Source organism: Pseudophryne corroboree, unplaced genomic scaffold, assembly GCF_028390025.1.
Source record: "Pseudophryne corroboree isolate aPseCor3 unplaced genomic scaffold, aPseCor3.hap2 scaffold_383, whole genome shotgun sequence".
Taxonomy (NCBI): Eukaryota; Metazoa; Chordata; class Amphibia; order Anura; family Myobatrachidae; genus Pseudophryne; species Pseudophryne corroboree.
In genome coordinates, this window is record NW_026970030.1 from 453526 (window position 1) to 481224 (window position 27699).

At 45.9% G+C, this 27699-nt stretch overlaps 17 non-coding genes across 17 annotated transcripts; 12 read left to right on the top strand and 5 right to left on the bottom strand.

Annotated features, from left to right (window-relative positions):
• Nucleotides 1-468: 468 nt before the first annotated feature.
• Nucleotides 469-632, top strand: LOC135022117 (U1 spliceosomal RNA). The gene has a single exon (XR_010219280.1). It is a non-coding gene; the product is annotated as a U1 spliceosomal RNA (small nuclear RNA).
• Nucleotides 633-784: 152 nt separating this feature from the next.
• LOC135022125 (U1 spliceosomal RNA) lies at nt 785-947 on the top strand. Its single transcript, XR_010219288.1, has one exon. It is a non-coding gene; the product is annotated as a U1 spliceosomal RNA (small nuclear RNA).
• Nucleotides 948-1617: 670 nt separating this feature from the next.
• On the top strand, nt 1618-1781 carry LOC135022181 (U1 spliceosomal RNA). Its single transcript, XR_010219339.1, has one exon. It is a non-coding gene; the product is annotated as a U1 spliceosomal RNA (small nuclear RNA).
• Nucleotides 1782-1933: 152 nt separating this feature from the next.
• LOC135022150 (U1 spliceosomal RNA) lies at nt 1934-2096 on the top strand. Its single transcript, XR_010219310.1, has one exon. It is a non-coding gene; the product is annotated as a U1 spliceosomal RNA (small nuclear RNA).
• Nucleotides 2097-20103: 18007 nt separating this feature from the next.
• LOC135022175 (U1 spliceosomal RNA) lies at nt 20104-20267 on the bottom strand. Its single transcript, XR_010219333.1, has one exon. It is a non-coding gene; the product is annotated as a U1 spliceosomal RNA (small nuclear RNA).
• Nucleotides 20268-20710: 443 nt separating this feature from the next.
• Nucleotides 20711-20873, bottom strand: LOC135022122 (U1 spliceosomal RNA). The gene has a single exon (XR_010219285.1). It is a non-coding gene; the product is annotated as a U1 spliceosomal RNA (small nuclear RNA).
• Nucleotides 20874-21025: 152 nt separating this feature from the next.
• Nucleotides 21026-21189, bottom strand: LOC135022160 (U1 spliceosomal RNA). The gene has a single exon (XR_010219318.1). It is a non-coding gene; the product is annotated as a U1 spliceosomal RNA (small nuclear RNA).
• Nucleotides 21190-21860: 671 nt separating this feature from the next.
• Nucleotides 21861-22023, bottom strand: LOC135022134 (U1 spliceosomal RNA). Its single transcript, XR_010219297.1, has one exon. It is a non-coding gene; the product is annotated as a U1 spliceosomal RNA (small nuclear RNA).
• A 152-nt stretch (nt 22024-22175) lies between these two features.
• On the bottom strand, nt 22176-22339 carry LOC135022167 (U1 spliceosomal RNA). Its single transcript, XR_010219325.1, has one exon. It is a non-coding gene; the product is annotated as a U1 spliceosomal RNA (small nuclear RNA).
• A 1079-nt stretch (nt 22340-23418) lies between these two features.
• On the top strand, nt 23419-23582 carry LOC135022189 (U1 spliceosomal RNA). Its single transcript, XR_010219347.1, has one exon. It is a non-coding gene; the product is annotated as a U1 spliceosomal RNA (small nuclear RNA).
• Nucleotides 23583-23734: 152 nt separating this feature from the next.
• Nucleotides 23735-23897, top strand: LOC135022140 (U1 spliceosomal RNA). Its single transcript, XR_010219302.1, has one exon. It is a non-coding gene; the product is annotated as a U1 spliceosomal RNA (small nuclear RNA).
• Nucleotides 23898-24568: 671 nt separating this feature from the next.
• LOC135022173 (U1 spliceosomal RNA) lies at nt 24569-24732 on the top strand. The gene has a single exon (XR_010219331.1). It is a non-coding gene; the product is annotated as a U1 spliceosomal RNA (small nuclear RNA).
• Nucleotides 24733-24884: 152 nt separating this feature from the next.
• LOC135022136 (U1 spliceosomal RNA) lies at nt 24885-25047 on the top strand. Its single transcript, XR_010219298.1, has one exon. It is a non-coding gene; the product is annotated as a U1 spliceosomal RNA (small nuclear RNA).
• Nucleotides 25048-25718: 671 nt separating this feature from the next.
• LOC135022177 (U1 spliceosomal RNA) lies at nt 25719-25882 on the top strand. The gene has a single exon (XR_010219335.1). It is a non-coding gene; the product is annotated as a U1 spliceosomal RNA (small nuclear RNA).
• A 152-nt stretch (nt 25883-26034) lies between these two features.
• Nucleotides 26035-26197, top strand: LOC135022115 (U1 spliceosomal RNA). Its single transcript, XR_010219279.1, has one exon. It is a non-coding gene; the product is annotated as a U1 spliceosomal RNA (small nuclear RNA).
• A 671-nt stretch (nt 26198-26868) lies between these two features.
• On the top strand, nt 26869-27032 carry LOC135022192 (U1 spliceosomal RNA). The gene has a single exon (XR_010219350.1). It is a non-coding gene; the product is annotated as a U1 spliceosomal RNA (small nuclear RNA).
• A 152-nt stretch (nt 27033-27184) lies between these two features.
• On the top strand, nt 27185-27347 carry LOC135022148 (U1 spliceosomal RNA). The gene has a single exon (XR_010219308.1). It is a non-coding gene; the product is annotated as a U1 spliceosomal RNA (small nuclear RNA).
• The last annotated feature ends 352 nt before the right edge of the window (nt 27348-27699 follow it).

The following is a 27699-nucleotide window of genomic DNA, read 5'->3' on the forward strand; positions in this document are numbered from 1 at the left end:
GTTACAGTGCCAAGCTGCTGCAAGAAATCAGCTTGAATGCTTCAGGGGCTGGGGCATTGCCAACATGAGCCCCACACCGAAGGAGGGTGGGGGTGTTTAATGCGAACTAAGGGTCATCCAAGCGCCGCAAATGGCCGCCATTCCCTGCATACCCCTTTTCTCTTTTCATATGCAGATGAGGGTTCCAGCCAACTTTGGCCCACTGCTTGGATGACATCACTGTATGCAAATCCGTCTTCTGCAGACCTTCCCCCAGGAATGCTTGTACTAGTTGTTGCATTTGGTTTGTTGTTTGGGGGTGCTTCAGTATTAGGCAGCCTTCTGCCCTCCCATGTTCATCTGAAAATATGTGTTCTCCCTGCAGTTGTTGTCCCCAGATGAGAGTTCCCTTGTGCTGCCTCAGTTGAATCTCCTTTACTTGACAGAGATGTGCCTGAGCAGCGGCCCTCCCCAGCCCTATCCCAAAGCATACTTATTTTGCATAGGAGATATCATGGTAATGAAGACTGTTATCCCAGAGTGAGGTTCATTCATTGCATTCTGGGTATGCTGACCCCTGTGATTTCCCCAAATGTGGGAAACTCGACTTCATTATTTGTGGTAGTGGGGGACTGTGTTTGTGCTTTCCTCTGGTCAGCTCTGGTAAAAGTCAGATTTATTTGTCTCAGATCTTCCTCTAGCCTTGTTCTATTTTCGAGAGTTCCCTTGTGCTGACTCAGTTGGATCTCCTTCACTTGACAGGGAAGTGCCCGAGCAGCGACCCTACCCAGCTCTAGCCCAACTCCTACTTACCTGCCAGGTGAGATACTATGATCATGAAGGTGCTTCTCCCAGGGCAAGGCTCACCCATTGCACTCTGGGTGTGCTGCTCTTGCGATTTCCCCAAATGTGGAAAACTTGACTGCATAATTTGTGTTTCCCCTGGTCGGCTCTCGTATAATTCAGATCTCTTTGTCTCAGGTCTCTCTCCAGCCTAGTTTGCTGTCTGTTTCCACTTCTCTTTTCTTGAGCCGCTCCCTTCTATGCCCTTGCGCACTATTATGACCTCTCCTGTCTGCTTACTTTGTGCCTTCCAACGTCAATGCAAACTACAGGTAGTGCTGCAGGGCCCACACCCTTTTACATGCTTTACAGAGCAGCTCTGGAGCTGTTACAGTGCCCAGCTGCTGCAAGAAATCAGCTTGAATGCTTCAGGGGCTGGGGCATAGCCAACATGAGCCCCACACCGAAGGAGGGTGGAGGTGTTTAATGTGAATTAGGGGTCATCCAAGCGCCGCAAAAGGCCGCCATGCCCTGCACATCCCTTTTTTCTTTTCATATGCAGACGAGGGTTGAAGCCAACTTTGACCCACTGCTTGGATGACATCACCATATGCAAATCCATCTGCTGCAGGCCTTCCCCCAGGAATGCTTGCACTAGTTGTTGCATTTGGTTTGTTGTTTGGGGGTGCTTCAGTATTAGGCAGCCTTCTGCCCTCCCATGTTCATCTGAAAATATGTGTACCTCCTGCAGTTGTTGTCCCCAGATGAGAGTTCCCTTGTGCTGCCTCAGTTGAATCTCCTTTACTTGACAGAGATGTGCCTGAGCAGCGGCCCTCTCCAGCCCTATCCCAAATCATACTTATTTTGCATAGGAGATACCATGGTCATGAAGATTGTTCTCCCAGGGTGAGGTTCATTCATTGCATTCTGGATATGCTGACCCCTGTTATTTCCCCAAATGTGGTAAACTTGACAGCATTATTTGTGGTAGTGGGGGACTGTGTTTGTGCTTTCCTCTGGTCAGCTCTGGTAAAAGTCAGATTTCTTTGTCTCAGATCTTCCTCTAGCCTTGTTCTTCTTTCGAGAGTTCCCTTGTGCTGCCTCAGTTGGATCTCCTTCACTTGACAGGGGGGTGCCCGAGCAGCGACCCTCCCCAGCTCTAGCCCAACTCCTACTTACCTGCTAGGTGAGATACTATGATCATGAAGGTGCTTCTCCCAGGGCAAGGCTCACCAATTGCACTCTGGGTGTGCTGCTCCTGCGATATCCCCAAATGTGGGAAACTTGACTGCATAATTTGTGTTTCCCCTGGTCGGCTCTCGTATAATTCAGATCTCTTTGTCTCATGTCTCTCTCCAGCCTAGTTTGCTGTCTGTTTACACTTCTCTTTTCTTGAGCCACTCCCTTCTATGCCCTTGCGCACTATCTTGACTTCTCCCGTCTGCTTACTTTGTGCCTTCCAACGCACAATGCGAACTACAGGTAGTGCTGCGGTGCCCACACCCTTTTAATTGTCTTACAGAGCAGCTCTTTAGCTATTACAGTGCCTAGCTGCTGCAAGTAATCAGCTTGAATGCTTCAGGGGCTGGGGCATAGCCAACATGAGCCCCACACCGAAGGAGGGTGGAGGTGTTTAATGTGAATTAGGGGTCATCCAAGCGCCGCAAAAGGCCGCCATGCCCTGCACGCCCCTTTTCTCTTTTCATATGCAGACGAGGGTTGAAGCCAACTTTGACCCACTGCTTGGATGACATCACCATATGCAAATCCATCTGCTGCAGGCCTTCCCCAGGAATGCTTGTACTAGTTGTTGCATTTGGTTTGTTGTTTGGGGGTGCTTCAGTATTAGGCAGCCTTCTGCCCTCCCATGTTCATCTGAAAATATGTGTTCTCCCTGCAGTTGTTGTCCCCAGATGAGAGTTCCCTTGTGCTGCCTCAGTTGAATCTCCTTTACTTGACAAGGGAGGCATTTTGGATTTTTTCTTTGGGTACCCTTACACCTGATGGTCTGAATGAGAGCATCGAACTGAACAACATTGGCAGTCTCTGAAGATTTTATCTATTGATTTACCTAATATATTATTTATTGAATATCCATTTATTGTATGTTTAATAAATAAACAAAATTATTAGAAGTAGCTATTTTGGAAACAGCTTTCCTCTTAGGATGAAACTGTATAATCCTGTTGTGTGTGTTCCTTTAAAGTTCTTTAGTAAAATCCACTAGTAATGATGAACATCAGATTTCTTCCTCCATCCTCTTTTTACACTTTCTCTTGGTTCTATATATATATTTTTTTTTTCTATTTTTATTTTCCCCCCCCTCCTTCTCCCAAAAGGCCCCCCTCCCTCCCCCCCTCCCTGTTTTAAATTTTAAAATCTTTAAATATTTAAATCTTCGAATCCTTAAATTGTCTGTTTAATATTTATTTTTTCTTCAATTCTTTTTGTTGTTTAAACAGCAATGTAATTATTCCAGGGGTTAAAATAATGAAATATAGAAATAATATTAACAAAAATTAAAGGTAAAAATGAATTGATAGAATGATCCCATTAAAAGTAAATAAATAATATGGATGTTAAGCTGAGCGGGTTGGATTCGAACATGGGACTAGCTGCATAGAGTGCATTTGATGTTTCCCCTGCGCCACAAGAAATGCTTTAGTAGTGGCATGGATTTATGTTACCCTAAAAGGTTTTGATAAAGCTAAATATTTATCTTACTTAAAACCCTTTAAGAGGCCTAAGAACACTGTACGCTATTGACGTCTGGAGTACCGTAAGGGTATGCACGTTGCGTAGCAATCGCTTAGCGTAGCGTACGCTCGGGACCACGAGAAGATCACCAGCGGCGCAGACGCTCACAATGTTAAACCTTTACATGTAAACCATGAACAATGTATTATACAGGAAAAACCTTAGTGTAATAGTGGGGTGTAGATGCAACACAATGTAACCTTATTAACTTAAAGCTGTTCGAGCGTCTCCGACAGACCTGAGAATACTTAACACCATAAGAAATACACAAATGCCGGGCTTAGGGTCTAACGCCTTATATGAATGTTATACTTGCAAAAGAATAATACAATACAAGTCATACACTACCAATATAACATAGACTAACTAACCAGATAACTACACAGGAAATACAATACAATACAAGTACGTTTAAGGAAAAAAATGAGAGAAAGAGGAGAGGAGAGAGAGAGAGAGATATGGCCCACAATACCAATAAAGACAATATGATTGCGGAGAAAAACTTACGCACAAGGGGAACGATCGCATGCGCCTCTGGATATCCAGCTCCCGATTATCAGCAATGAGAACCGTTGAAGAGTGAGAGCTGGATATGATCGGCTTGTCTATTTATGCCCCACACACACAATACAATTCAATGGTCCCTACAATCTCATTGTTCATTGGACACAGGAATTCGTCTTCGCATTATAACAAAAGGTTATAGGTTGATTCATACAGGTGGGCTGTGACTATTTCCAACTGCTCAGGTGGGTGGGAAACTAGGTTTCCCGCCGCATGGATAAGTAAGTGCAAATAATAGTAAAAGTACATAAACTTCTTATGTCCATAACTATTCGCACGAGCGATTAATCTGCTTCAAACCAACACCGGAATATTGCTAATTAAATACTCTTCCGATGGATACTAAACACCACTGTATGACTCATGTCTGACCCTTCGTATCAAACAAAGAGGGATCTCTCTGTCCATGAACATGCTATATTAACTAAACTTTCAGATTCTATCAAAGGGACCATAATCTACAAAATACATTATATGGTTAAAATATATATCGATTGAGTCGCCCGCTAGACGCATACAAACTCTACCGTAAATCCGCATATCGTGCGCCTGCGGGTGCACGCGACTGCGAGTATGCGCACGCACGGGAGAGCTCTTGCACGCGCAGCGGGAGCTCGCATGAGGTGCAGATATGGCAGTGTGCATAGTGATATTTTTCTGACTTTGACAGTCCACCCTTTGGCAGTCAACAATAACTGCCACTTCCTAAAACATTTCAAAACGAGAAAAATATATATCAAGTGTAAATACATTTCTATGATTGGGTAAGGGAGGAGAGGAGAAGGTAGGAAAAGGGTATGACCTATTGAGATAGCAGAAGCATGTGTGTATGAATCCATGTTTGGGGGGTCATGTATTATCGTGCCGTACGTGTTTTAAATCAAGCTTCGAGGTATTGCGAAGTATACATTTGAATTCCTTCTTATCCCGTGGTACGGGTCTGTGGATGGGCTGTCAAACTTTACCGAGCTCTTTTCGGCTGTGGTTGTAACAAAATGGGGGAGCACATTTTTGGTGATGATACATGAATGGGGGAATATGTGAATGCTGATATCTGTGCGGGTATTCCCTATCGACTATGGGGTAAATTTACTAAGATTCGTGTTTTCCCGTTTCAGGTCAAAGTTCAATCACGAATGACATCGAAAGTGTAAAACTGCAACTTTTTAAATTTGTTACGACGGATTTACTAAGCTGTCGTATTCGGGTTTTTCTTTTGTTCCGATGTCGATGTCATTCGTGTTTTATTTTTTTATTTTTACGGCAGTGATTAGCAAAACACTGCCGACTTTTTTACAATGAATCTCGGCCGGATCTGTGTGATCCGTGCTGGGGTTCATTTTTTTTTTTTTTTTTTAATTAAACACTGTAAAATCCAAAAAAAAAATTGCGTGGGGTCCCCTCTCCTAAGCATAACCAGCCTCGGGCTCTTTGAGCCGATCCTGGTTGCAGAAATATGGGGAAAAAATTGACAGGGGTTCCCCCATATTTAAGCGACCAGCATCGGGCTCTGCGCCTGGTCCTGGTTCCAAAAATACGGGGGACAAAAAGAGTAGGGGTCCCCCGTATTTTTAAAACCAGCACCGGGCTCCACTAGCTGGACAGATAATGCCACAGCCGGGGGTCACTTTTATATAGTGCCCTGCGGCCGTGGCATCAAAAATCCAACTAGTCACCCCTGGCCGGGGTACCCTGGGGGAATGGGGACCCCTTCAATCAAGGGGTCCCCCCCCCCAGCCACCCAAGGGCCAGGGGTGAAGCCCGAGGCTGTCCCCCCCCATCCAATGGGCTGCGGATGGGGGGGCTGATAGCCTTTTGTGATAATGAAAAGATATTGTTTTTAGTAGCAGTACTACAAGGCCCAGCAAGCCTCCCCCGCATGCTGGTACTTGGAGAACCACAAGTACCAGCATGCGGCGGAAAAACGGGCCCGCTGGTACCTGTAGTACTACTACTAAAAAAAATACCCAAAAAAAGACAAGACACACACACCGTGAAAGTAAAGATTTATTACATACATGCACACAAACATACATACATACTTACCTTATGTTCACACGAGGGTCTGTCCTCTTCTCCAGTAGAATCCAAGGGGAACCTGTTGAATAAATTCTACTCACCAGATCCCGGGTCCCAGGGTCCTCGGGGCAACCATTTGTAATCCAGGTACTTGCATAAAATAACAAAACGGAAAGCCGAGCCACGAACTGAAAGGGGCCCCATGTTTTCACATGGGACTCCTTTCCCCGAATGCCAGAAACCCACTCTGACTTCTGTCTAAGTGGGTTTCTTCAGCCAATCAGGGAGCGCCACGTTGTAGCACCCTCCTGATCGGCTGTGTGCTCCTGTACTGAGTGACAGGCGGCACACGGCAGTGTTACAATGTAGCGCCTATGCGCTACATTGTAACCAATGGTGGGAACTTTCTGCCCTGCGGTTGACCTAAAGTGACGTCACCGCTGAGCAGAAAGTTCCCACCATTGGTTACAATGGAGCGCATAGGCGCTACATTGTAACACTGCCGTGTGCCGCCTGTCACTCAGTACAGGAGCACACAGCCGATCAGGAGGGTGCGACAACGTGGCGCTCCCTGATTGGCTGAAGAAACCCACTTAGACAGAAGTCAGAGTGGGTTTCTGGCATTCGGGGAAAGGAGTCCCATGTGAAAACATGGGGCCCCTTTCAGTTCGTGGCTCGGCTTTCCGTTTTGTTATTTTATGCAAGTACCTGGATTACAAATGGTTGCCCCGAGGACCCTGGGACCCGGGATCTGGTGAGTAGAATTTATTCAACAGGTACCCCTTGGATTCTACTGGAGAAGAGGACAGACCCTCGTGTGAACATAAGGTAAGTATGTATGTATGTTTGTGTGCATGTATGTAATAAATCTTTACTTTCACGGTGTGTGTGTCTTGTCTTTTTTGGGGTATTTTTTTAGTAGTAGTACTACAGGTACCAGCGGGCCCGTTTTTCCGCCGCATGCTGGTACTTGTGGTTCTCCAAGTACCAGCATGCGGGGAAGGCTTGCTGGGCCTTGTAGTACTGCTACTAAAAACAATATATTTTCATTATCACAAAAGGCTATCAGCCCCCCCATCTGCAGCCCATTGGATGGGGGGGGACAGCCTCGGGCTTCACCCCTGGCCCTTGGGTGGCTGGGGGGGGACCCCTTGATTGAAGGGGTCCCCACTCCCCCAGGGTACCCCGGCCAGGGGTGACTAGTTGGATTTTTGATGCCACGGCCGCAGGGCACTATATCAAAGTGACCCCCGGCTGTGGCATTATCTGTCCAGCTAGTGGAGCCCGGTGCTGGTTTTAAAAATACGGGGGACCCCTACTCTTTTTGTCCCCCATATTTTTGGAACCAGGACCAGGCGCAGAGCCCGATGCTGGTTGCTTAAATATGGGGGAACCCCTGTCAATTTTTTCCCCATATTTCTGCAACCAGGATCGGCTCAAAGAGCCCGAGGCTGGTTATGCTTAGGAGGGGGGACCCCACGCAATTTTTTTTAAGAAAATAACCACTTTCCAACCCCTTCCCACTGATATACATGCACGGATCTCATGGATCCGTGCATGCCTATACAATCACGGATTAAAAAAGCAGGTCTGTTTTTTTTTAGCACTTTTGTACGAGTTGTAATTTTTCACGGCAGTGTTTGTTTTTTTTTTGCTTTGCACTTCTTAGTAAATTACCGAGATTCATACTTAAACAGCCGCGTTTTGACCAATGGTGTATTCATTTGTATTTTTTTGTTGGACTTCCAAAAAATTACGAATGCCCTCATCACTGCCGTGATTATTGCTTAGTAAATTACCGAGATGACACTTTGATAAAAAAACGGCATCTTGGTCAAAATCGGGACCTTAGTAAATTTACCCCTATGTGTGTAATTACCTGAAGGTTGTAGAGATGAAGATAAGACACAATTATGGTAAATGCAGTGGTATTCTATGTCAGGTTAATGAACATTTGTCGGTTGAAGTCTTGTTCGGTGTCTGTTGAATGCAGTCTTCTTTGGGCTTTTGTCAAAAGGTGTGGGCAAAAAGCTTTGTCAATGTCCATAGACTTACAAAAGTGTTGGGCTAGCGTAATTTTAAAATTTCTAGGGAAACTGGGGGTCTATGGCATAGTTCATCAAATATCTGTGTATAAGGTTGTCAAAACTTCTTCTTTAATCCATCAGTTGTCTGTATACAGGGTCATCAAATTCCTCGTCAAAAAGTGGGTCTTTTTACCTTGGAAAAACCGGAAAAACAGGTGAAAGAAACGGACCGTATAATCGCATTTTCATCACATCATTGTTTCTACAGTTGGGTCATAAATCAAATCCATTGGAATTACAATTTCCTCACTCCTTAGACTCATTACCCTGGTACTACGTTTGCACTTCATTAAAGCCTGACCGCATCTAAATGTCAAGCCAATCGTTATGACAACACCTAAGATACATAGAAGAAACTTCCCTACATCCATTATGACTCCTTGAGCCCATTCTCCTAAACCAGAGAACCAATTTCACGGGTTCAACCATGACACCCAACCAGTCAGCTCATTACCCACAGCAGCAAGGGTGAGATTATGTCTCCTGCGAAATTCCCACTTTAATTGGAGAATATCGTCCATCTTTTGGTCTATGACCTCGACCGGATCCTCGGTACTATTCGTTATATATGTGCAGCATTTCACGCCGTACTGCGTTGCCAGTGTGACACAATATCCACCTGTTACTGCTGTGAGATAATTAAGAACCATTCTATGCTGAACCAGTTCTGTTTTATAAGCTTGAAGCTCTCTTCCAGTATACCTAAAAGTGTCATCATACATTTCTGTGATATTGTCTAACAAATTTGCAAGCGCAGATATGTATTTATAATTCAACACTCCTCTGGCGGTGCAAGTGATGTCTAACGCGAGTAGAACCTGAATCCCGGTGGATTCATGGATCATGTCAGAGGCCGGATGCTCTGTTCTTTCTATCAGGTGCCGTTTAACTACGTGCTCGTAGTGGGTGTGAGTATAAGGAGCTTGGGCAACACGGTGTATATCTTTCATTTTGGCATGTGATACAGTCATTACTTCAGGCAGTACTTTTCCAATATAACACAATCCTTCAGAGTTTGGGGCAAGCCACTTATACGCCTTCCTCCCGCATATGAAATATGCATTATCGGGGAGAACATATGGGACGGAGTAGGACATAACCATATTACACATCTTCCATGTGAAATCTCCTAACCCTAATTCTCCCATCTGTCTAGTACACGTATCAGCTTGTACGATATGTGCACAGTATCCTGGTGATACCTCTCCAACTCTCGTAATCCTACTTCCTAGGGTATACCTATATCGGAAAGATTTTTCTCTACTGGCTATGTGGCGTATAAGCTCTGTATCTGTCGGCATTCTATCTGCTCTATATGAAAAGGTCATGGTTTGGTTACTCCATGACACTTCCCAATTTCCCGACTTTCGGGGATTGGAAATGTTAAAACATATTAGGGATCTATCCACATGATATTGGTGGAGCTTCAAACTAGGAGGACTGGAGATATTAAACCTCCTGTCCACCGGTCCCCCACCCTTTAGCTCAAGTACCTCCCCTACCATTAAAGGAAATGGTACTAGTCCTGATTTGCTATGACCTTGAGGTACTTGAGAGCATACCCAACAATCTGTTTGATTTAACACACTACCCACTAAGGAGTGATAGTCACTCAAGGGCTGCCGGTCCATGTGGATATTAAAACTGGATTGGCATTTCTTGATGCACCCATCCTCAACTACATTGTCACAGAGCCTACAGATACAGTTTTCTTCAGCTAACAATCCTTCACAATTCCTTCTATTGTCAATGCTATCGGATCGTTTTCTGATACTCGCCTTTACTTGTTGGTTAAGTTGTTCTTGGAAAACTACGCCTCCATCTTTGTCATCAGAACCCATTCCAGAACCTTTCTCGACCTCCATGGTACTCTCGCCGGAACAGACTGCTCTGGTCAACATCATGGTCAACAGGAAAATCCGGATCACAGTCTCTTGGGGCAAGTCCATCTTATAGGAGGAAACGAAGAAGAATGAGAAGGGGGAAAAAATAATTTGAGGGAGAGGGGATGGGAAGTGGAGAAAAACAATAAAAGGGAACAGGGAATCGACAACTGCTTTTGATCTTGTGATTTTCAATGCTCAGGTGCCGCCTCAGTCCTCCTGGAACAGACACTCCAGTGATACAACTTCCTCTACCGTCTGTTCCTTATCACGGGACCTCTCTGGATCAGCAACCTTCTTACAATGGGACGAATGAACCCAAGTCTCTCTCTGGACAACCTTCAATGCTGTAGTGCTAGTCAATAAGACTTGGTCTGACCATCTGTCAATAAGGCAACCTGAGCGTAGAAAATTCCGTATCATTACATAATCCCCAGGTTCAATGTCATGACAATTACTATCTGGTAAATCAGGAATCAATAACTTCAAATTATCATTTTGATTCCTTAGCTGTTTACTCATGTTAATCAGGTACTTAACAGTCACTTCATTGTTACACTTCAAATCATCCTGAGGGTTAATCATAACATGCGGTTGTCGACCAAACAAGATTTCAAAGGGAGACAGATTAAGAGGGGACCTGGGAGTGGTTCTGATGCTGTACAGTACTATGGGTAAAGCTTCTGGCCATGCCAATCCTGTTTCTGCCATAACTTTGCTCAGTTTATTTTTAATAGTGCTGTTCACTCTTTCCACCTTCGCACTCGCCTGTGGACGGTATGGAGTGTGCAGCTTACTATCAATTCCCATCAACTTACACATTCCTTGAAAGACATCACCTGTAAAATGGGTACCCCTATCACTTTCGATTATTCTAGGGATACCATATCTACACACAAATTCCTGCACAATTTTCTTAGCAGTAAACATAGTGGTATTTGTGGCCGCAGGAAATGCTTCAACCCAATTTGAGAATACATCTATACAAACAAGTACATATTTCAAATTTCGACAAGGGGGTAATTGAATAAAGTCAATCTGTATTACCTGAAAAGGGCCGCCTGTAGGTGGGATATGAGATGGTTCTGTTGGTATTGCCTTTCCGATGTTCTTCCTCAAACAGGTAAGGCATGACATTGCTCTCTTACCTGCATGAGATGAAAATCCTGGGGCGCACCAATATGCTCTTACCAACTTGCACATTCCCTCCTTGCCCAGATGAGTCAGCCCGTGTGCTGCCTCAGCTAAACATGGAAGATATGCTCTGGGGGCCACTGGTTTACCCTGTCCATCCGTCCAGAGTCCTGAGGACTCCTGGCCATATCCTTTTGCCTTCCAGACTGCCTTTTCCTGTGTGGAACACAAATTTTGCATCTCACACAACTTCTGTGTGTTGATGGTATTAAATACCATCAGTTGTGTGGTGTCTGTCTGTCTGTCTGGGGGTACCAGCTGCTAACTTAGCAGCTTCATCTGCTCGGCTGTTACCAAGTGATACTGGGTCCTGGCTATATGTGTGTGCTTTACACTTGATAACAGCCACTCTGTCGGGTTCCTGTATCGCTGCTAGAAGCCTTTTGATGTGAGCTGCATGCGCTACCGGTGTACCAGCTGCCGTCATGAAATTTCTGAGGCGCCATAGGGCTCCGAAATCATGGACTACCCCAAATGCGTATCTAGAGTCGGTGTAGATATTGGCTGATTTGCCCTTAGCCAATTCACATGCTCTGGTTAGGGCGACCAGTTCAGCAACCTGGGCTGAGTGAGGTGGGCCTAGTGGTTCTGCTTCTATGGTGCCTTGATCATCTACGACTGCGTATCCAGTACACAAGTCTCCCGAGTCCGACTGTCTGTGACAACTACCATCCGTGTAGAAGGTAAGATCTACATCTTCCAGTGGGTTGTCACTGATGTCAGGCCTTGCGGTAAAATTTTGGGTCAAATATTCCATACAATCATGTGTGTCCTCCTTTGTATTAAATTCTCCTTCCCCACCACTCTCATCCTCCACCCTTTGTGCCTGTCCAGGCACACCTGGGAGATATGTTGCAGGATTTAATGCACTGCATCTCCTTATGGTGATGTTTACGGGGGCCATTAGTGCCAATTCCCATCTTGTAAACCGCGCTGATGAGACGTGTCTGGTTTGGGCAGAATTTAGCAAGGCTGACACTGCATGTGGTGTATGAATTGTGAGGTTGTGACCTAGCACTACATCTTCGCTTTTCGTTACTAGCAATGCTATCGCAGCAACGCTTCGCAAGCATGTGGGGAGGGATCGCGCTACCGTATCTAGCTGAGCGCTGTAGTATGCTACCGGCCTGCTGGCATCACCGTGCTTTTGGGTTAGGACGCCTGCTGCGCAACCAGCACTTTCTGTTCCGTACAGCTCAAAGGGTTTCCCATAGTCTGGCATACCTAATGCTGGTGCCTGCGTTAGGCACTGTTTAAGTCTCTCAAATGCCATCTCGGACTCGTCTGTGTGCGAAATCCGATCAGGCTTGTTTGAGGAGACCATCTCCTGCAAAGGTAATGCTAGAATGGAAAATCCTGGGATCCAGTTACGGCAATACCCACACATTCCTAAAAACGTTCTGATCTGTTGCTGGGTTTGAGTCAGAGTCATGTCTCTAATTGCTTGAATTCTATCAGCGGTCAGGTGTCTCAGTCCTTGTGTTAGACAGTGTCCCAAATATTTTACTTTAGTTTGGCATAATTGCAACTTGTCTTTGGAAACCTTGTGTCCTGTGTCTGAAAGATGAAACAGGAGCTGTTTCGTATCCTTCAGGGATGCTTCCAATGAATCTGAACACAGTAGTAAATCACCCACGTACTGTATCAATATTGATCCACTCTCTGGTTGGAAAGACTGTAAACAATCATGCAAAGCCTGGGAAAATATACTTGGACTGTCTATGAAACCTTGTGGTAATCGAGTCCATGTGTATTGGACTCCTCTGTATGTAAATGCAAACAAATATTGGCTGTCAGGGTGCAGAGGTACCGAAAAGAAAGCGGAGCAGAGGTCAATAACAGTGAAAAATTTCGCAGTGGGAGGGATTTGCATAAGGATGACAGCTGGATTTGGCACTACGGGGAACTGACTCTCAACTATTTTGTTAATCCCCCTTAAATCCTGCACTAGCCGGTAACCCCTCCCCCCACTCTTTTTCACAGGGAAGATGGGACTATTGGCTGTGCTGGATGTTCTTACCAGGATGCCCTGTTGTAGCAAGCGCTCTATTACTGGGTATACTCCTAACTCCACCTCTGGCTTCAGAGGGTATTGTGGGATTTTTGGAGCTATCCTACCATCTTTTACTTGCACAACTACTGGAGCTACGTTTGCCATCAATCTAGTGTCTTGTCCGTCTTTAGTCCACAGTGACTCTGGTATCTGGGATGGCATTTCTTCTACTTGGGATGGAGTCCTATTTGTCATAATGGTATGTGACATTAATTTTGATGGGGAGTCTAACATGTCTCGCACTTCCTGAGCGTGATTCTCAGGTATGTCCAAGAATACACCTTCAGGAGTACAATAAATGACGCACCCCATTTTACACAATAAGTCTCTTCCCAAGAGATTTGTCGGTGCCGATGCAGCCAGCAAAAAGGAATGCTTGGTATGTAAAGGCCCTATTGTAATCTCGGCTGGTTTGCTAGCAGGGTAATGCTGGACTACTCCCGTTACTCCCATGGCTGGAATTGTCTTACCAGTGGTTCTCATGCCCACTGTCGAATTTATCACTGATTTGGCCGCCCCCGTATCTACAAGAAAGTTTAATGTTTTACCAGCTACATCAATTGCAATTTCGGGTTCACTACCAAGACTTGCAATCAATTTTACTGGCTGCAGATTACAGGTATGGCCACACCCCTATTGGGTATGGTGACCTCCCTGAATCCCGCTGGCAGCAACTACTTGTGAAGGGGTTAACTGGGAACTGCCAGAGGCTTGCCAGTCTCTGTTCGGGGGGTATCTTTTTGTTTCCCCTGCATGTGGCTCATAACTCCGTTTCTGCGGACCCTGCTCCCAATGTCGTATGTCGTGTCGTTGTCTAGGGGGTTGAAAAGACTTTTGTATGTTTCTCGATTTACAGTCTCGTGCAAAGTGTCCCTCTCTATGACAGAAATAACAGGTTACCACATTCGACTTACCCACAGGGTTTGGTGATTTATACAAAGGCTGCCTTGTGGTCAGGGCCTGTATACTTACGGCCATTAACTTATCACCTTGTAATTCCCTGTGTCTGGTGATATTCCGATCGTGATCCACAGCTGCCTCTCTCAAAGTAGCCACCGACAGACCTCGCCAACATGGTTGCGTGGTCTGTACCCTTGTCTTTAATGCCTCTTTTAAACCATCCATTAGTACAGATACTGCTACTTCTCGATGGTTTATGTTTGTTTTAATGTCCTCTATGCCTGTGTATTTTGCCATATCTAGTAATGCCCTGTGAAAATACTCTGCAGCTGTTTCTGACTCCTTTTGTTTAATGGAGAAAATCTTGTTCCATTTAACTACAGCTGGAAAATACTCCTTTAACTGTAAACTTATCCTTTTTACATTGTCTTTGTTGTACACATCTGTAAGAGGTACATCCTGATCCAATCCACAGTCAGCTAAAAATTGAGCTGAGTCGACATTGGAGGGTAAACAAGCCCTCAGCAATACCTGCCAGTCTTTGTTATTGGGCTCTAAAGTGTTCCCTAGGTCACTGATGTATTTCTGGCTAGCAACTAAGTCTTTCCTAGGGTCAGGGAATTCAGACACTATGGTTCTTAATTCCATTCGGGAAAACGGGCTGTACATGGCAATGTTCCTGATAGGAGTGACTCCTGTAGTGTCCGTTTTCCCATTTGGAACTGCTATTACCCTAACGGGAGCAAGTTTAATAACATCATTCTGTGTAGATTCTACAGCCTGTGGTGAAATGGTTTCAGCATAGTGTATGGTGCCGTACTTACCTGTTGATACGACCTCACCTGTCCCTCCGCTAGGGGCCTTTGTTACTAATCTTAAGGGTTGGGCCGTGCCTACTGTTGTTTCTGATATGGTGGCTGCTAGAGAGAGCGCCAATATTGTTGCCGATTCGTCCTCTTGATCACACTCCTGGGGAAAGTTCAAAACAGGGTACAACTTGCACGGGTTAATACTTGCATTGGTTAACTTATTAACATTTACACAGTTGCTAAGTGTTTGTTTGTTACACCCTAATGCGTCATTCTCCGCAACCGATTTCTCTCCTGATATGTATGGTGGCGGCGGTGCCGTGGCTATCAGTTTCCTGATAGGGTTAGATCTTGCCGCCTGAGCCAATCCTCTCTGTATTTCACCCTCCTGTTGCCATAACTGCAAATAATCATAATGTTTAATCCGTCTCTTTGTTGATTTAATGAGACATATCCTCCTCCTTAGATTTTGTAACACTTCTGGGCTAAAGCTGCCTACTCTTGGGAACTTCTCCCCGTCATGTACCGTCATTCTCTCCCATTCATCACATAAAACCTCTGTGTGTGAACCGTATTTTTCACACATTACGTACCTTGCCGACCCGATTGGTCGGTTTACTGAATCAACCCGAACCGAGGTTGATCGCCCCCTACCTGAACAATTGGCCCCCATACCTGTAGGTGTTGCTTTCACCACCTCTGACCTTCAATCAGGGTCTTCAGCGAACCCTTACAAAAACCAAAATGTTCAAGATAGGCTGACGGTGGCGGTTTACCGAGTACCTCACTCACTCGCCCACGCCGACCAATACGACCTACACACTGCCCTAGTGCTGGCGTACTCGACCCAGGGCCCCTATGAACCTTCGTTTACTGGAACATGTGAGTGTGATCCGCAGAGCATTAACCCTTTCCAGTAACTGTTGGTTGTTGGATAATTCCTGAGTGACCAGCGAACTTCCCTTCAGAAAATAAAAAATTACACAAATCACGTCAGAATGTACAAATAGTGTTTATGACCCGTTTCGTACACAAATGGTACTGGTCAGATTAACTAATGCACACAATTACGTGCGGTACAATCAGTCTGCACATAAGCAACTAATCTTATGTGCAGAGCGACCAGTGGAATCGAAAATTGCGGCTGCGAATTCCTTCAGCATGAGCTTTAATGGCCTATATGGGTTCTGCACCAACCCCCTGGGTTGTGCTCTTTTCTCTATTTATAGCGGACTTCCTTGTCTGCTGTACCTGGACCTCCTGGTCAATTCCGGACCTCCTGGTCTGTGCTACAATAGACCTCCTGGTCTGCTATACTCTAATGCTCAGATTTTATGTTTAACAAAGGATGCCTCCCTTGCCACCATGCACGTCACTTACATGTATGTACCCTGCGAGAACTCGACTTCTTGTGGTTCAACCTCAAAAAATTGTATAAACTTATATATGCAAACACTCACTCACCACATGTACACTTTTGTTTCTATTTCTATTTCTGCGCAGAAATTTTCTTTCCTTTAGACCAGATGTGTTGTAAATTTGGAGAAGGATCTGTTAATCTAAATTTCGGACACTAAAATAGATTTGCGCTATTTATCGCGTTGCCACCTTTTCGCCTGTTACAATAACACTAGCGTGTGATTTGAGTTACGTGGGCGTACCCGGACGCTCCGTTGCGTAATATACGCTGCGTGCGTCGGCCTTTGAGTTGCGTACGCGAGTCTCACCCTTTGTTAGAGACACGTGTACACAAAGCAAATATCCACCGTAACACAATTTTACACGTTTATCAATGTAGATGATCCTCGATCATCTACCGAACACCACACCAATCTCTCCTTGTATCTTTAGGTAGAGCTGCGTGCGTGCTTTTCAATTTACACCTTAATGTATTACTTTTACTCTTTAACTATGAAATAGCGGCAAATCTCTCTTAGCACGTTTATCAATTATAAAATGGCAAACAGAAGAGCGATATATGAAAATACACGAAAATGAAAAGAAATGCAGATATGTGCGTGCGTACGCAAGACAGAAATAAACAGTTTTAAAAGACACTAGCGTGTTGTTCTTACCTCCGGTTCCGGATTCCCTCAGCACCCTTTACTAAGCGAAGCAGACGCTTATCCAGACAGCACTACGAGGAATATGACCTCCCGCCCTTTGCTGATGGATAATGTCTGCTGAAATTACATAGTGCAGATATGTGAAGGACGGACGAGCCGCCAATTGATAAAGCTAAATATTTATCTTACTTAAAACCCTTTAAGAGGCCTAAGAACACTGTACGCTATTGACGTCTGGAGTACCGTAAGGGTACGCACGTTGCGTAACAATCGCTTAGCGTAGCGTACGCTCGGGACCACGAGGAGATCACCAGCGGCGCAGACGCTCACAATGTTAAACCTTTACATGTAAACCATGAACAATGTATTATACAGGAAAAACCTTAGTGTAATGGTGGGGTGTAGATGCAACACAATGTTACCTTATTAACTTAAAGCTGTTCGAGCGTCTCCGACAGACCAGAGAATACTTAACACCCTAAGAAATACACAAATGCCGGGCTTAGGGTCTAACGCCTTATATGAATGTTATACTTGCAAAAGAATAATACAATACAAGTCATACACTACCAATATAACATAGACTAACTAACCAGATAACTACACAGGAAATACAATACAATACAAGTACGTTTAAGGAAAAAAATGAGAGAAAGAGGAGAGGAGAGAGAGAGAGAGATATGGCCCACAATACCAATAAAGACAATATGATTGCGGAGAAAAACTTACGCCCAAGGGGAACGATCGCATGCGCCTCTGGATATCCAGCTCCCGATTATCAGCAATGAGAACCGTTGAAGAGTGAGAGCTGGATATGATCGGCTTGTCTATTTATGCCCCACACACACAATACAATTCAATGGTCCCTACAATCTCATTGTTCATTGGACACAGGAATTCGTCTTCGCATTATAACAAAAGGTTATAGGTTGATTCATACAGGTGGGCTGTGACTATTTCCAACTGCTCAGGTGGGTGGGAAACTAGGTTTCCCGCCGCATGGATAAGTAAGTGCAAATAATAGTAAAAGTACATAAACTTCTTATGTCCATAACTATTCGCACGAGCGATTAATCTGCTTCAAACCAACACCGGAATATTGCTAATTAAATACTCTTCCGATGGATACTAAACACCACTGTATGACTCATGTCTGACCCTTCGTATCAAACAAAGAGGGATCTCTCTGTCCATGAACATGCTATATTAACTAAACTTTCAGATTCTATCAAAGGGACCATAATCTACAAAATACATTATATGGTTAAAATATATATCGATTGAGTCGCCCGCTAGACGCATACAAACTCTACCGTAAATCCGCATATCGTGCGCCTGCGGGTGCACGCGACTGCGAGTATGCGCACGCACGGGAGAGCTCTTGCACGCGCAGCGGGAGCTCGCATGAGGTGCAGATATGGCAGTGTGCATAGTGATATTTTTCTGACTTTGACAGTTTTATATAAGTAAATGGGGATCCTTAGTGCTGAGTCTCTGAATTATGTATATGTGATTATAGATATGAGGTATTGATTGAAAGATTATAGGTTAATCTGTATATAGATTATATATTTTCTGTTATTTTTTAAACCACCTTGTTGCTTATTTTATTATTATTTTTAATCACCATGTTGCTTATTTTTATATTATGAAATGCCTTTATATGTGCAATTGCAATTAGAAAGTTGTTCCATATGTGAGTCATTACATGTATGCATCCAATTAGTACATGTATGTATCCAATCAACTAATTAGTAATACTATTGGTCCGGTGCATTTTAAAAAGAGCCTGCTAGGCTGCTGATGTATCCTCTGACGAAACCGCTCTTGGATAACAGCGGAGAAACGCGTAAGAAAGGTGATTACAGGACACTCTGATTGCTGAGATATAAGCCCGTTCATGAACGAGCTACATCACGGCGGACGTCTGATGTAAAGACAGCGGTGAAGGGGAAAAAGCAATTTGAGACCGAGCAAAAGGAGGTCTCTACCCCACGGCAGGGAGAAATATCCCGACCGCGAGTGCCAATATGATCCAGCCAAGGTTAACGGGGGTCGTAGCATACCGCTGTGTTTCACCAACCATCACAGCGCTCTCCCCCTGTTTTCTTTCATTACTCACGTGAGTTACATATGAACTTTAACTGCAGTAAATAAGAGGTGTTGGTTACAACTGTTGCTGTTCATCCACAAGAAGGAATTTAATGTATCAATTACAATTGGAAAGTAACGAATAAATTACAACAGCTGTATCCAGGAGGATTTTTTGGACACTTTAATAAACATTCCGTTGTCATCAAGGGCAATATGAAATAGATCCTGATTACATTTAGATATGGATAGTGGTGCCTATATATGTTGACTCCATTGTATTTTATTGAATGTGGGTTTCTTCTGTCTATATATATTTTTTAAAAATAAGGAGCTTGTATATTTTATTTTTTGCGCTCCCTTTATAACAAATGTGATTATCTTTAAAATTTGGTTTATTATTGGTAGAACAGTACTACCTATGGGAGCAGCATTTTATAATATATGGTGAAAATTAATAGATGTATAAAGATTAAATAAGCAACAAATTGGTGAAATAGATAAGTTTTGATAGGAGCGCTGGGTTCTATATATATATATTGACATTTGGTTATATATATGTATAGACTTTATAAATTCTTGACAGAGATGTGCCTGAGCAGCGGCCCTCCCCAGCCCTATCCCAAATCATACTTATTTTGCATAGGCTGGGGAGGGCCGCTGCTCAGGCATACCGCAGGAGCAGCACACCCAGAGTGCAATGGGTGAGCCTTGCCCTGGGAGAAGCACCTTCATGATCATAGTATCTCACCTGGCAGGTAAGTAGGAGTTGGGCTAGAGCTGGGGAGGGTCGCTGCTCGGGCACCCCCCTGTCAAGTGAAGGAGATCCAACTGAGGCAGCACAAGGGAACTCTCGAAAGAGGAACAAGGCTAGAGGAAGATCTGAGACAAAGAAATTTGACTTTTACCAGAGCTGACCAGAGGAAAGCACAAACACAGTCCCCCACTACCACAAATAATGCAGTCAAGTTTCCCACATTTGGGGAAATCACAGGGGTCAGCATACCCAGAATGCAATGAATGAACCTCACCCTGGGAGAAAAATCTTCATGACCATGGTATCTCCTATGCAAAATAAGTATGATTTGGGATAGGGCTGGGGAGGGCCGCTGCTCAGGCATATCTCTGTCAAGTAAAGGAGATTCGTCTGCATATGAAAAGAGAAAAGGGGCGTGCAGGGCATGGCGGCCTTTTGCGGCGCTTGGATGACCCCTAGCTCGCATTAAGCACCTCCACCCTCCTTCGGTGTGGGGCTCATGTTGGCTATGCCCCAGCCCCTGAAGCATTCAAGCTGATTTCTTGCAGCAGCTGGGCACTGTAACAGCTCCAGAGCTACTCTGTAAGGCAAGTAAAAGGGCGTGGGCCCTGCAGCACTACCTGTAGTTTGCATTGTGCGTTGGAAGGCACAAAGTAAGCAGACGGGAGAAGTCAGGATAGTGCGCAAGGGCATAGAAGGGAGCAGCTCAAGAAAAGAGAAGTGGAAACAGACAGCAAACTAGGCTGGAGAGAGACCTGAGACAAAGAGATCTGAATTATACGAGAGCCGACCAGGGGAAACACAAATTATGCAGTCAAGTTTCCCACATTTGGGGAAATCACAGGAGCAGCACACCCAGAGTGCAATGGGTGAGCCTTGCCCTGGGAGAAGCACCTTCATGATCATAGTATCTCACCTGGCAGGTAAGTAGGAGTTGGGCTAGAGCTGGGGAGGGTCGCTGCTCGGGCACCCCCCTGTCAAGTGAAGGAGATCCAACTGAGGCAGCACAAGGGAACTCTCGAAAGAAGAACAAGGCTAGAGGAAAATCTGAGACAAATAAATCTGACTTTTACCAGAGCTGACCAGAGGAAAGCACAAACACAGTCCCCCACTACCACAAATAATGCAGTCGAGTTTCCCACATTTGGGGAAATCACAGGGGTCAGCATACCCAGAATGCAATGAATGAACCTCACCCTGGGAGAACAATCTTCATGACCATGGTATCTCCTATGCAAAATAAGTATGATTTGGGATAGGGCTGGGGAGGGCCGCTGCTCAGGCACATCTCTGTCAAGTAAAGGAGATTCAACTGAGGCAGCACAAGGGAACTCTCATCTGGGGACAACAACTCCAGGGAGAACACATATTTTCAGATGAACATGGGAGGGCAGAAGGCTGCCTAATACTGAAGCACCCCCAAACAACAAACCAAATGCAACAACTAGTGCAAGCATTCCTGGGGGAAGACCTGCAGCAGATGGATTTGCATATGGTGATGTCATCCAAGCAGTGAGTCAAAGTTGGCTTCAACCCTCGTCTGCATATGAAAAGAGAAAAGGGGCGTGCAGGGCATGGCGGCCTTTTGCGGCGCTTGGAAGACCACTAGTTCGCATTAAACACCTCCACCCTCCTTCGGTGTGGGGCTCATGTTGGCTATGCCCCAGCCCCTGAAGCATTCAAGCTGATTTCTTGCAGCAGCTGGGCACTGTAACAGCTCCAGAGCTGCTCTGTAAGGCAAGTAAAAGGGTGTGGGCCCTGCAGCACTACCTGTAGTTCGCATTGTGCGTTGGAAGGCACAAATTAAGCAGACGGGAGAAGTCAGGATAGTGCGCAAGGGCATAGAAGGGAGCGGCTCAAGAAAAGAGAAGTGGAAACAGACAGCAAACTAGGCTGGAGAGAGACCTGAGACAAAGAGATCTGAATTATACGAGAGCCGACCAGGGGAAACACAAATTATGCAGTCAAGTTTCCCACATTTGGGGAAATCACATGAGCAGCACACCCAGAGTGCAATGGGTGAGCCTTGCCCTGGGAGAAGCACCTTCATGATCATAGTATCTCACCTGGCAGGTAAGTAGGAGTTGGGCTAGAGCTGGGGAGGGTCGCTGCTCGGGCACCCCCCTGTCAAGTGAAGAAGATCCAACCGAGGCAGCACAAGGAAACTCTCGAAAGAAGAACAAGGCTAGAAGAAGATCTGAGACAAATAAATCTGACTTTTACCAGAGCTGACCAGAGGAAAGAACAAACACAGTCCCCCACTACCACAAATAATGCAGTCGAGTTTCCCACATTTGGGGAAATCACAGGGGTCAGCATACCCAGAATGCAATGTATGAACCTCACCCTGGGAGAACAATCTTCATGACCATGGTATCTCCTATGCAAAATAAGTATGATTTGGGATAGGGCTGGGGAGGGCCGCTGCTCAGGCACATCTCTGTCAAGTAAAGGAGATTCAACTGAGGCAGCACAAGGGAACTCTCATCTGGGGACAACAACTGCAGGGAGAACACATATTTTCAGATGAACATGGGAGGGCAGAAGGCTGCCTAATACTGAAGCACCCCCAAACAACAAAACAAATGCAACAACTAGTACAAGCATTCCTGGGGGAAGGCCTGCAGCAGATGGATTTGCATATGGTGATGTCATCCAAGCAGTGGGTCAAAGTTGGCTTCAACCCTCGTCTGCATATGAAAAGAGAAAAGGGGCGTGCAGGGCATGGCGGCCTTTTGCGGCGCTTGGATGACCCCTAGTTCGCATTAAACACCTCCACCCTACTTCGGTGTTGGGCTCATGTTGGCTATGCCCCAGCCCCTGAAGCATTCAAGCTGATTACTTGCAGCAGCTGGGCACTGTAATAGCTCCAGAGCTGCTCTGTAAGGCAAGTAAAAGGGTGTGGGCCCTGCAGCACTACCTGTAGTTCACATTGTGCGTTGGAAGGCACAAAGTAAGCAGACGGGAGAAGTCAAGATAGTGCGCAAGGGCATAGAAGGGAGCGGCTCAAGAAAAGAGAAGTGGAAACAGACAGCAAACTAGGCTGGAGAGAGACCTGAGACAAAGAGATCTGAATTATACGAGAGCCAACCAGGGGAAACACAAATTATGCAGTCAACTTTCCCACATTTGGGGAAATCGCAGGAGCAGCACACCCAGAGTGCAATGGATGAGCCTTGCCCTGGGAGAAGCACCTTCATGATCATCTATTAATTTTCACCATATATTATAAAATGCTGCTCCCATAGGTAGTACTGTTCTACCAATAATAAACCAAATTTTAAAGATAATCACACTTGTTATCAAGGGAGCGCAACAAATATATAAGCAACAAATTGGTGAAATAGATACGTTTTGATAGGAGCGCTGGGTTCTATATATATATATTGACATTTGGTTATATATATGTATAGACTTTATAAATTCTTGACAGAGATGTGCCTGAGCAGCGGCCCTCCCCAGCCCTATCCCAAATCATACTTATTTTGCATAGGAGATACCATGGTCATGAAGATTGTTCTCCCAGGGTGAGGTTCATTCATTGCATTCTGGGTATGCTGATCCCTGTGATTTCCCCAAATGTGGGAAACTGGACTGCATTATTTGTGGTAGTAAGGGACTGTGTTTGTGCTTTCCTCTTGTCAGCTCTGGTAAAAGTCAGATTTCTTTGTCTCAGATCTTCCTCTAGCCTTGTTCTTCTTTCGAGAGTTCCCTTGTGCTGCCTCAGTTGGATCTCCTTCACTTGACAGGGGGGTGCCCGAGCAGCGACCCTCCCCAGCTCTAGCCCAACTCCTACTTACCTGCCAGGTGAGATACTATGATCATGAAGGTGCTTCTCCCAGGGCAAGGCTCACCCATTGCACTGTGGGTGTGCTGCTCCTGCGGTTTCCCCAAATGTTGGACACTTGACTGCATAATTTGTGTTTCCCCTGGTCGGCTCTCGTATAATTCAGATCTCTTTGTCTCAGGTCTCTCTCCAGCCTAGTTTGCTGTCTGTTTCCACTTCTCTTTTCTTGAGCCGCTCCCTTCTATGCCCTTGCGCACTATCCTGACTTCTCCCGTCTGCTTACTTTGTGCCTTCCAACGCACAATGCAAACTACAGGTAGTGCTACAGGGCCCACGCCCTTTTACTTGCCTTACAGAGCAGCTCTGGAGCTGTTACAGTGCCCAGCTGCTGCAAGAAATCAGCTTGAATGCTTCAGGGGCTGGGGCATAGCCAACATTAGCCCCACATCGAAGGAGGGTGGAGGTGTTTAATGCGAACTAGGGGTCATCCAAGCGCCGCAAAAGGCCGCCATGCCCTGCACGCCCCTTTTCTCTTTTCATATGCAGACGAGGGTTGAAGCCAACTTTGACCCACTGCTTGGATGACATCACCATATGCAAATCCATCTGCTGCATGCCTTCCCCCGGGAATGCTTGCACTAGTTGTTGCATTTGGTTTGTTGTTTGGGGGTGCTTCAGTATTAGGCAGCCTTCTGCCCTACCATGTTCATCTGAAAATATGTGTTCTCCCTGCAGTTGTTGTCCTCAGATGAGAGTTCCCTTGTGCTGCCTCAGTTGAATCTCCTTTACTTGACAGAGATGTGCCTGAGCAGCGGCCCTCCCCAGCCCTATCCCAAATCATACTTATTTTGCATAGGAGATACCATTTTCATGAAGATTGTTCTCCCAGGGTGAGGTTCATTCATTGCATTCTGGGTATGCTGACCCCTGTGATTTCCCCAAATGTGGGAAACTCGACTGCATTATTTGTGGTAGTGAGGGACTGTGTTTGTGCTTTCCTCTGGTCAGCTCTGGTAAAAGTCAGATTTATTTGTCTCAGATTTTCCTCTAGCCTTGTTCTTCTTTCGAGAGTTCCCTTGTGCTGCCTCAGTTGGATCTCCTTCACTTGACAGGGGGGTGCCCGAGCAGCGACCCTCCCCAGCTGTAGCCCAACTCCTACTGATCTGCCAGGTGAGATACTATGATCATGAAGGTGCTTCTCCCAGGGCAAGGCTCACCCATTGCACTCTGGGTGTGCTGCTCCTGTGATTTCCCCAAATGTGGGAAACTTGACTGCATAATTTGTGTTTCCCCTGGTCGGCTCTCGTATAATTCAGATCTCTTTGTCTCAGGTCTCTCTCCAGCCTAGTTTGCTGTCTGTTTCCACTTCTCTTTTCTTGAGCCGCTCCCTTCTATGCCCTTGCGCACTATCCTGACTTCTCCCGTCTGCTTACTTTGTGCCTTCCAACGCACAATGCAAACTACAGGTAGTGCTGCAGGGCCCACGCCCTTTTACTTGCCTTACAGAGCAGCTCTGGAGCTGTTACAGTGCCCAGCTGCTGCAAGAAATCAGCTTGAATGCTTCAGGGGCTGGGGCATAGCCAACATGAGCCCCACATCGAAGGAGGGTGGAGGTGTTTAATGCGAACTAGGGGTCATCCAAGCGCCGCAAAAGGCCGCCATGCCCTGCACGCCCCTTTTCTCTTTTCATATGCAGACGAGGGTTGAAGCCAACTTTGACCCACTGCTTGAATGACATCACCATATGCAAATCCATCTGCTGCAGGCCTTCCCCCAGGAATGCTTGCACTAGTTGTTGCATTTGGTTTGTTGTTTGGGGGTGCTTCAGTATTAGGCAGCCTTCTGCCCTACCATGTTCATCTGAAAATATGTGTTCTCCCTGCAGTTGTTGTCCCCAGATGAGAGTTCCCTTGTGCTGCCTCAGTTGAATCTCCTTTACTTGACAGAGATGTGCCTGAGCAGCGGCCCTCCCCAGCCCTATCCCAAATCATACTTATTTTGCATAGGAGATACCATGGTCATGAAGATTGTTCTCCCAGGGTGAGGTTAATTCATTGCATTCTGGGTATGCTGACTCCTATGATTTCCCCAAATGTGGGAAACTCGACTGCATTATTTGTGGTAGTGGGGGACTGTGTTTGTTCTTTCCTCTGGTCAGCTCTGGTAAAAGTCAGATTTATTTGTCTCAGATCTTCCTCTAGCCTTGTTCTTCTTTCGAGAGTTTCCTTGTGCTGCCTCGGTTGGATCTCCTTCACATGACAGGGGGGTGCCCGAGCAGCGACCCTCCCCAGCTCTATCCCAAATCTTACTTACCTGCCAGGTGAGATACTATGATCATGAAGGTGCTTCTCCCAGGGCAAGGCTCACCCATTGCACTCTGGGTGTGCTGCTCCTGCGATTTCCCCAAATGTGGGAAACTTGACTGCATAATTTGTGTTTCCCCTGGTCGGCTCTCGTATAATTCAGATCTCTTTGTCTCAGGTCTCTCTCCAGCCTAGTTTGCTGTCTGTTTCCACTTCTCTTTTCTTGAGCCACTCCCTTCTATGCCCTTGCGCACTATCCTGACTTCTCCCGTCTGCTTAATTTGTGCCTTCCAACGCACAATGCGAACTACAGGTAGTGCTGCAGGGCTCACACCCTTTTACTTGCCTTACAGATCAGCTCTGGAGCTGTTACAGTGCCCAGCTGCTGCAAGAAATCAGCTTGAATGCTTCAGGGGCTGGGGCATAGCCAATATGAGCCCCACACCGAAGGAGGGTGGAGGTGTTTAATGCGAACTAGGGGTCTTCCAAGCGCCGCAAAAGGCTGCCATGCCCTGCACGCCCCTTTTCTCTTTTCATATGCAGACGAGGGTTGAAGCCATCTTTGACCCACTGCTTGGATGACATCACCATATGCAAATCCATCTGCTGCAGGCCTTCCCCCAGGAATGCTTGCACAAGTTGTTGCATTTGGTTTGTTGTTTGGGGGTGCTTCAGTATTAGGCAACCTTCTGCCCTCCCATGTTCATCTGAAAATATGTGTTCTCCCTGGAGTTGTTGTCCCAAGCTGAGAGTTCCCTTGTGCTGCCTCAGTTGAATCTCCTTTACTTGACAGAGATGTTCCTGAGCAGCGGCCCTCCCCAGCCCTATCCCAAATCATACTTATTTTGCATAGGAGATACCATGGTCATGAAGATTGTTCTCCCAGGGTGAGATTCAGTCAATGCATTCTGGGTATGCTGACCCCTGTGATTTCCCCAAATGTGGGAAACTTGACTGCATTATTTGTGGTAGTTGGGGACTGTGTTTGTGCTTTCCTCTGGTCAGCTCTGGTAAAAGTCAGATTTCTTTGTCTCAGATCTTCCTCTAGCCTTGTTCTTCTTTCGAGAGTTCCCTTGTGTTGCCTCAGTTGGATCTCCTTCACTTGACAGGGGGGTGCCCGAGCAGCGACCCTCCCCAGCTCTAGCCCAACTCCTACTTACCTGCCAGGTGAGATACTATGATCATGAAGTTGCTTCTCCCAGGGCAAGGCTCACCCATTGCACTCTGGGTGTGCTGCTCCTGCGGTTTCCCCAAATGTTGGACACTTGACTGCATAATTTGTGTTTCCCCTGGTCGGCTCTCGTATAATTCAGATCTCTTTGTCTCAGGTCTCTCTCCAGCCTAGTTTGTTGTCTGTTTCCACTTCTCTTTTCTTGAGCCACTCCCTTCTATGCCCTTGCGCACTATCCTGACTTCTCCCGTCTGCTTAATTTGTGCCTTCCAACGCACAATGCGAACTACAGGTAGTGCTGCAGGGCCCACGCCCTTTTACTTGCCTTACAGAGCAGCTCTGGAGCTGTTATAGTGCCCAGCTGCTGCAAGAAATCAGCTTGAATGCTTCAGGGGCTGGGGCATAGCCAACATGAGCCCCACACCGAAGGAGGGTGGAGGTGTTTAATGCGAACTAGGGGTCATCCAAGCACCGCAAAAGGCCGCCATGCCCTGCA